The sequence below is a fragment of the Callorhinus ursinus genome, unplaced genomic scaffold (genome assembly GCF_003265705.2).
Source record: "Callorhinus ursinus isolate GAN/ISIS: 27379988/994484 unplaced genomic scaffold, GSC_fseal_2.0 scaffold8, whole genome shotgun sequence".
Lineage (NCBI taxonomy): Eukaryota > Metazoa > Chordata > Mammalia > Carnivora > Otariidae > Callorhinus > Callorhinus ursinus.
The window spans coordinates 47,070,593-47,079,432 of NW_027397070.1; the positions used below are offsets into that span (position 1 = coordinate 47,070,593).

The following is an 8,840-nucleotide window of genomic DNA, read 5'->3' on the forward strand; positions in this document are numbered from 1 at the left end:
ATGAGAAGAGGGCTGAGGGTGGAACCCTCGGAATTGCAACACTGAGATGTGCTGAGGAAGAGGAACCGCAGAGAATCCTGAAGAGAAGCCTGGGAATCACAGAAATGGTGGAGGGAGGACCAGGCAGGGCTTTTATAAGGAGGATGGAGCCTGGGCACCTTGGACTTGTCAAGGGGGTGTGTGTTCCAGGCACGGGTATACATATACATTTTTTAAAGTAATTCCTTCCCAGCGTGCCTGGGTGGCTCAGTCGGTTAAGCGTCTGCCTTCGGCTCAGGTCATGATCCCAGGACCCTGGGATCGAGTCCCACATCAGGCTCCCTGCTCGGCAGGGAGTCTGCTTGACTCTCTCCCTCTGCTCCTCCCCCAGCTCGTTCTCTCTCTCTCAAATAAATAAATAAAAATCTTTGAAGTTATTCCCTCCCACAAGTTCAGAATATTAAGCAGAAACCTTTTCGCATCAATCCTCGCGCCGCCCTGCAATCTGGCCCAAGCCATCATCACTGTCCCAGCGCATCAGGAGAAGCCACCTGGCAGGAAGGAGACAGGTGGAGCAGAGAGCAGCCGGGCATTGCAGTCAATAACCAGTGATAAGGCCAGATGTGCAGCAATATCAAATAATCCAGAACCGGCTTCATCCGGGTAGCAGGTAGTGGTCAACTGTCTTCAGCCAGGAGACACGGAAGGGGTGGAGGTGTCCCAGACACCTGGGAGGGGAAGTGGGAGGGAGCATGCGTTTATGCAGTGGGCCAGGCCCTGTGCTAAGCTCTTTGCATGTTATCTCAATGAACCTCCCCAAGGTCCCGTCCCTTTCAAAGATAAGGAAGCTGAGGCTCAGAGAGGTTGAATAATGGGCCCAAGGTCACATAATAATGGGGTGACCCAAGATTTAACCCAGAAGGCCAAAGCCTGTGCTGTCTCAAATGAGTCCTTGGTCTCCAACTAAATCTATTTCCCTGGTGACCTAAGAGCCAGGTTCTTTAACTTTTGGGCCTGGTACAAACCTTCCCGTAGAAGCTTGAGTCGAGTGATGGCTCAGACCCAATCAGCGGCCTGAGGTAGGTATTCTCCGTGAGTGGTTTTCTGCCGGTACTTGCTTCCAAACCAGACTTCCTGTTTCATCATTCACACCTATTGTCTCACTCACTGGGGTTCTTGCCCAATGCCTTCCTGGCCACTCCCGCTGTGGGGGTGAGGTGACTGGGGAACAGGCTCTAATGAGGTGTCCGTCAGACCTGCTCACCTTCCAGACAGACCCTAAGACCCAAACGAGCAACCGACAGCTCTGGGGGCAGGCCAATTACCATCCAATGTCTGAGACCCTAGAAGACCCCCTTTGAGCCTGGTTATGGGCCAAATGATCATACTAGCTAAAGGGCATTGGGTGGCTTTCTGTATGCCAGGCTTTAGGCTTTAGTGCCTTACATGCACTTTTTCCTGTCACCCTTCAAACAATCCCATGAGGTAAGTGATTATTGTGCCCATTTTGCATGCAAGGGAACCACTCAGAGAAAGGCGTCTATGCCCAGTAAGCATCAAGAATGTCTAAAACAAAGGCACAGGGTTTGCCTGCCTTGCCCCACTCATTTCCCCTTCTGTCCCTGCCCCCAGGGTCCTTGGCTTGGATTCCCTGATCCATGAGCAATTCCTCCTTCTTCCTCCTAAGGCCAAAGGAAATTCTGTCCAGGGTTGCAAAATGGTGGTAACAGAAATGTGTGCCTTGGGTGTACCCAGAGTCCCAGCCAGGAGCTTTTTACTCCATAATTCTTTTTACACAAAGAGAACCATAAAGCTCTGTCCCCTGTTACAGGTACTTTGTATTATTGGTGGCGCCGATAAAGAAGGCGTGCGTGTGAGGCATGTCTGTGTATGTGCTTATGTGTGTACATAAGGCAGGCTAGGAATCAGGCAAATCAACCTCATAGACCTGTCCCCTGTTTCTATGGTCATATGTGGGCTTCAGTGACAGTATTTTCTAAACCAACAGTCAGGACCCATGGAGAGGCCAGTGTAAGCGTCTTTGCAACAATGAAACCCCTACCATCCACATGAGATACAGAGGCTGTCGGCTAAGGGCTAAGCAGAGATGCTTTGGCGTGCTTTGGGGGAGGTCCTAGAGGCCCCTGGGCGAGATGAGATTTGGCTAAGAGTTGAGACCTGAGAATTTAACTACAATCTTGCCAGGGGCCCACAGCCTGCTAAGGATTAGCATCATTACATGCAATTTCAAAGATGCCGTTATGGAGGATCTGATGTTCCCAGCACATCCAGGGAAACATGATAGCCTAAAGCTAGAGGGGACCTCTGAAACAACAGATTGTTTTAGGGGTCATTATGAGATGCATTACGTTCACACAGACTGTCATGGAGAATTGAGCCAGGCCTGCTCACACATGAGGTCCAAAAGATTGCCCCTGCTTAAAATAGTCTGTGAATGGAGATGAAAGCGATTGGTTTTGCACGATGGGGATTGAACAAACATGTGTAGCTTCACTACCACTCCTCCTTACTGGCGTCCAGATCCTGGTGGGTGCCAGGCCCAGAGAGGACTGAGCCTGGGCTTGCAGTGATAACGGGGATGGCACAAGTGTGGGCAAAATCATGCTACAGGGGGAGGGGGAGGGTTTTTTTTTTTAAGATTTTATTTATTTATTTGATAGAGCAAGAGCATAAGCAGGGGGAGCAGCAGAGGGAGAGGGAGAAGCAGGCTCCCCGCAGAGCCGGGAGCCCAATGCAGGATTTGATCCCAGGACCCTGGGATCATGACCTGAGCCGAAGGCAGCTGCTTAACCGACTGAGCCACCCAGGCACGGCGGGAGCTAGGGTTACAACAGTGGTGAGAGTGGAGTCCAGAGGATGATTCATTCATTCTCAGGAGGGGGCTGGTACTTGTTTTCTCCTAATTTGTCACCTAGCAAATTACCACAAACTTAGTGGCTTAAACAACAAACATTTATTACCTCATAGTTTCTGTGCATCAGGAGTCCAGGCACTGCTTAGCTAGGTCCTCTGCTCAGGGTCTCTTCAGGCTGTAATCAAGGTGTTTCTTGGGCTGCATGCCTTTCTGGAGCTTGGGTCCTCTTCCAAGCTCATGTGGTTATTGGCAGAATTTAGTTCCTTGTGCCTGTATGAATAAGTCCCCCCGCCTTTTTTTTTTTTTTTTTTTTGCAGTTTTATACCTTTATTTGACAATCAGTGATTAGTTCTCATCCATATTAACTGTCTGTAGATTTTTGAAAGTGGTGACAGGTACACAGGTAACCAGTGTGTAGGGCTTGTCTGGTGAATCTTCATCCTCATTACGTTTTCTGGACAACCGCACATGGATATGGTATGGAACATTCCTTATTCCTTTGGCCCAGAAAGCTTTGTCGAGCCTGGTGTCAATGCGCACATCTGGAGTTCCCATCTCCTTCATGGCAAATTTCCAGATCTCTTTGAGTGCCCGAGGGCACGTTTCTTGAAACCCACTCCATGGATGCGCTTGTGAATGTTGATGGTGTATTCTCTGGTCACTACCTCGTTGATGGCAGAACGGCCCTTCTTCTTCTCACCACCCTTCTTCGCAGGAGCCATTCTGCCTGGCCCTGGTTGGAAAGGCAATTAAAGTCCCTCTTGGGTGCCTGGGTGGCTCAGTTGTTAGGCGTCTGCCTTCGGCTCAGGTCATGATCCCAGGGTCCTGGGATTGAGTCCCACATCGGGCTCCCCCTGCTCGGCGGGAAGCCTGCTTCTCCCTCTCACACTCCCCTTGCTTGTGTTCCCTCTCTCACTGTCAAATAAATAAATAAAATCTTAAAAAGAAAAAAAGTCCCTCTTTTCCTTCTAGCTGTCAGTGGGGATCATCCTCAGCAACCAGAGGCCACCCTCAAGTCCTTCTCACATGGCCCCTTCCATTGGCCCTCTCACAACATGGCAGCTTACTTCTTCAAGGCCAGCTGGAGAATCTCTGATTTCAGGGAGGGTCCCAACCCCTCTTTTGAAGGGCTCACCTAATTCGGCCAGACACACTGAGGATAATCTCCCTTTTGATTAACTCAACATCAACTGATTAGGGACCTTAATTACATCAGCAAAATCCCTTTTGCCAAAATCAAGGGGGTAATGTCACATCATATCCACAGATCCTACCTACCCCACACTCAAGGGTATACAAGGCATATATGCCAGAGGGCAGGAATCTTGGGGGCTGCCTTAGAATTCTGCCTACCAAGAGTAGGGGAGGGAGAAGGAAGAGGAAAGTGCCAGGGTGGGCAAGATTTACATCGAGTACCGAAGAATGGATTTAAGGACTATAGGCTCTAGCACTTCAGTGTTCCAAGGAAGGGAGGCTGTTGGGGAGGGAAGAGAGAAGAGTGGGAAGAACATTATGGAGACAGAAGACTATAAGTAAAGGTACAAGGGTATGAAGAGATCCGTTCAGGGGCACCTGGGTGGCTCAGTCGTTAAGTGTCTGCCTTCGGCTCAGGTCATGATCCCAGGGTCCTGGGATCGAGCCCCGCATCGGGCTCCCTGCTCAGCAGGGAGTCTGCTTCTCCCCCTCCCACTCCCCCTGCTTGTGTTCCCTCTCTCACTGTCTCTCTATCTGTCAGATAAATAAGTAAAATCTTTAAAAAAAATTTTTTTTAAGAAATCTGTCCGGTGGCAAAGGAATTGTCTAGTGGGGCCATAGGTAGCGGGGTGGGGTGGAGTGTGGAGAAAAAGTAGATATAATATTAAGGCATGAACACCTTGTTCTGTCAACGAGTTCTTGGCCTCAATTCCTGAAACCTGACAAGGCAGGCTAGAGACAAAAACTGTCAAAAAATAAGTCCTTTCCCTGAAGGTCTCTCCTCAGGGATCCCTGACCTCACCCATCTGTGCCTCATAGTCACGTTGGTCTCACAGGATGAATATCCACACGGAACCCTTGTGCCCAGGTTTCTAAGGGGGACAGGATTCTTGCTTTACTGAGTCAGCTTCTGGATGTTTCTTTGTGTGTGTGGAGAAGCCAAACAGTGGACGTATTGGAGAGGACGAGAGGAAGCCCGAGATGCTAGGCAATCCACACAAAAATGAAGAGCTAAGTGAGAAGAAGTTGGGAGAGGGAGAGAAATACCCATGAGGGCTGGGTGTCTGGAAGGGGTTCAGAGCAGCTATAAAGTTTAGAGAGGAGAAAAAAGGGGAGGTTCAGAAGTGTGGCTATGTTTACCGAACAGATCCCTTTTTTCTCTTCTTGATATTTAAATAAAAATGGGAATGAATTTTTAAACTTGTTTTTAATTAGTTTAGATTATTTCTCCTGTGTATGTGTGGTTCTGTTTTGGGAGATGATATGGGCCACATGGGAGCTCCAGGATATAGTCAGTTTACCTTGAGAGGAAAAGACTCTGACAAATCACTGATACCTCAGTGTGAAGTAGTTGAACATGTTACCTCTCTCTGAAGTATTTACTTAAAAGAGAGATCAAAGGTCAGAAACACCCTCACCCCCCAGAAGTGAACGTGTACTAGCAGAATTTCGGACGTACTATTACAGGATGATGACTTCCTTCAAAAAATCACAACCCAGTTTCATTCTGTCTTCTTCTGTACTATTCATGTCATTTTTCTGGTCTCTGGTTCCTGGGGACAGCTGCATTTTCTCCCTTGGAATTTATATATGGTCCTCAGGGATCAAGATAACAAACCTGTAACTATATATATATATGGGGGGGGGCAAGGGGAACCATCTGCCCTGCCCTCCCTCAAGCCGAAAAAGAAAACAAATCACCCAGCTGCCTTGGCTGGACAGCAGTTCTGCCCATCACACCTGTGAGCAGTGATCGTGGCTTCCACATAAGGTCAAGGCCCTGAGGCGGCCTACAGAACAATCAGCTAAATCACCCAGCCTTGTCCCTTCTCTTGACTTCTTGGCACCACCTTTTTACCTCCAGATTGTGTGTTTGGTGGAACTGAAATAAACACGGTAGGATTTTGGTTTTTTTGTTTGTTTTGCAGAATGGGGTTCAAAAGCGGGGCGGGGGGGGCAGGGAATATCCTTGACCTCAGCCGACCTTGACCCCGTATAGGCCAGACAGCGGTGGTGTGGAAGGAAGTGAAGAGGGAACTGTGAAGTAAAAGAGGGTGTGGACATTGACTTCCTTGTGAAAGGCCTGGAACGTCCTCAAAGCCCCATCGAGCCAAGCTCCTCGCACCAGCTCCTTGCCATTCCCTTGAAATGTTCTCAGAGTAGGGCTCCACATGGTGTGCACGTACAGCCCGGGTACACACACACACACACGCACACGCACACACACACGCACACACACACACATGCCCCTCTCTGGATGGTGACAGATGGGGCCTGAAGGATCTGGCAGTCTGCGTGGCTGATGGCAGGGAGTTGAGCCTGTTCTCCCCGTCTCCCTGGAGTCCCAGTGCAGACGCAGGTGCGCGTCAGTGCCTGCTCTAATTTTATCCCTGGTTGATGGAGGAGACTAACGGAGCAGCAGGGAGGCTGCTATTTCGGGTCTCTCCATGGCTCTGGGTTATATAAAGCCTATTGCTGTGACCTGCATTGCTTTGTGGCTGTGCCTCACTCTCGCTCCTTCTGTCACAATATGTCATCTGCTCAGACATTCACACACACACCCCCGGGGCTCTTGGGGAATGAGGAGGGAGGTGTGTGCGGGCAGGCGCACGGGCGCGTGTGTGCGTGTGTGTGCGTGTGTGTGCACGCGCACTCCTGCCAACTCACTGGGGGAGGAGGCCTGCATATGACTGGGAGGGGAGGATTGCACGCGAAGGTGGATTGTTTTGGAAGGAAATGGAAAGATCTTTCTGATGGAGGAACAAGACCGTGTGTGCTTTGGGCTTTAGGACAGAGCGTGTTTGTGAGATGATGTTATGGGTCTGCTGTTGGCACGGTGATAAGAATAACTTCTATTTCAGTATCTCTTTTCATTTTGAAGGAACCCAAGAGTTTCATAAATTATACACAAACAGCCCTGCCTCTGAACGGCAGGGATTTTTTGTCTGGAATTAGGAGCAGCAGCTAGATGCACAAATGTGAAAGCATGAATTTAGGGATGGGTTGATGACAGAAGGTGGTTATTTCCCACATCGTTGGGGACAAATTTTACCTTGGAAAAAATTTCCTTATAGATCCCCCAACCCTTCTGGTGCTGGTGTTGTGGCCATTGTGTAAAGACAGGTGCTTGCAAAAGTTAGTCATGTATGATATCCAATTTGTCTTTGTATCTCCCAGTATTGAACCTTAATAATATTTTTAGGTATGCCAATTTTGAATAAGGAACGTACGACAAAATCCTAATATAATGTAGCTTATTAGTCTATGAATTTGAAAGAGCCAGGTTTCCCAATATATGAATTATTCACACAGAACAAGCCTAACAGAGCTCGATGACCTTATCACGCAGGTGTTAGTCCTGTCCCCCAAAACAAGCCAGGGAAAGGAGATGTTCTGTACTTGGGGAGCGACGTGTTTCCCATATATAATCTCCAGGGTGTATTCTGGCCGACATGATGGAGCTCATCAGGCACTATCCAGGGGAGTGAAGATTTGGCGTGCATGCAGCTCGGCTCTTGGAGCCCCACAGAATGTGAGACCTCGCGCTGGCACCGATGTTTCTCATTCGAGTTTTCCCGTCACCAGCCGCTACCATAGCAGGTGGGGCTCCCGTTACTAGTAACTTGACCGTGGCACCGTTTCTGCGCTGCTCTTTGAAAGGTGTTGAAGACCCTTCTCTCCCACTGGCCAAAGCACTTCTAAGGGACTTTGGAGAGAAACAGCTCAGGAGCATTCCATGTAAAAAACCAGAAGGATCTGGGAAGCCTGCTGCATGGGACCTGCACCTTCGAGCTCTCCAGCGGAGGGAGTGGCTAAGGAAGCAGGAACGGGAACCGGACCAGAATCCGAGATGAGGCTGGTAGGGGCCCGATGGGGAAATGAAGCTAGGAATGGGGAAGGTGTAAATGAATCACTGGGTGTCTTGTTTGTTAATGATTGACTTAAGCAGAATCTCACTACTCTTGCCCCACCCTCCGCCCCTGGCTGAAGGCAGGAGCTCACTACTCCAGCTCCTTGCTGGTCACCTCACTGCTCCCCAACCTCCCCTACCTGCCCCCCAACCCCCGACTGTCAAAGTGACCTTCCTAAAACCTGCATATGGTCACCCCACTGCGCAAACCCCTTGGCATCCTCCTCGTTCCTCTCTCCAGAGGAAACCCATATGCTTTCACAGGCAGACAAGGCTCTCCGTGATCTGGGGCCTGCTTATCTCTCTGGCTTGGGTCACATAGCAACCCTTTCAACCCTCCCTGGAAGTGGGTCTCCTCTCACCTCCTTCATTCCACCCCCTGACCCCTTAAACCTTATTGAACAGCTTAAAAATCCCCTAAATGCGTGAAACTCGCTTGTCTTCTGTGTGTTAGCACAGACTGTTCCATCTACCCGGGATGCTCTTCCAGTCATTTTTTCCCCCCCTGAGCTCCCTTCAGGCCACATCTCAAGCATCACCTTCTCCAGGAAGTTGTGTTAACCCCTCCATGCCCGGATCGGGCATCAGGCTCTCCTCCACCGCGGTGTTGAAATGCTCCGCAGTCCGTTCTGCCCAGACCATGGGCTTCTAGAAGACCAGGACTGTACAGCTCCTGATCAGGCCCACTACTCAGCCTGCAACAAAAGTCTGTTGAAGGAATGACTGAATTTGAGCGGAAGCTGCATTTCAGAGCTACAAGTTCTTCAAATGTCATGAGGTGGAGAGATAGGGAGAGGGTTGCTAGGAAATGTCAGTGAAGTTGAGGAGGAAAGGGCGGGTCCTGGGAAATCTGACCAGGAACATTGCCAGTGGGCCTGCAGT

At 49.7% G+C, this 8,840-nt stretch overlaps 1 pseudogene; it reads right to left on the reverse strand.

Moving 5' to 3' along the window:
- Positions 1–3,199: 3,199 nt before the first annotated feature.
- On the reverse strand, positions 3,200–3,576 carry LOC141373181 (large ribosomal subunit protein eL31-like; annotated as a pseudogene).
- Between the last annotated feature and the right edge of the window lie 5,264 nt (positions 3,577–8,840).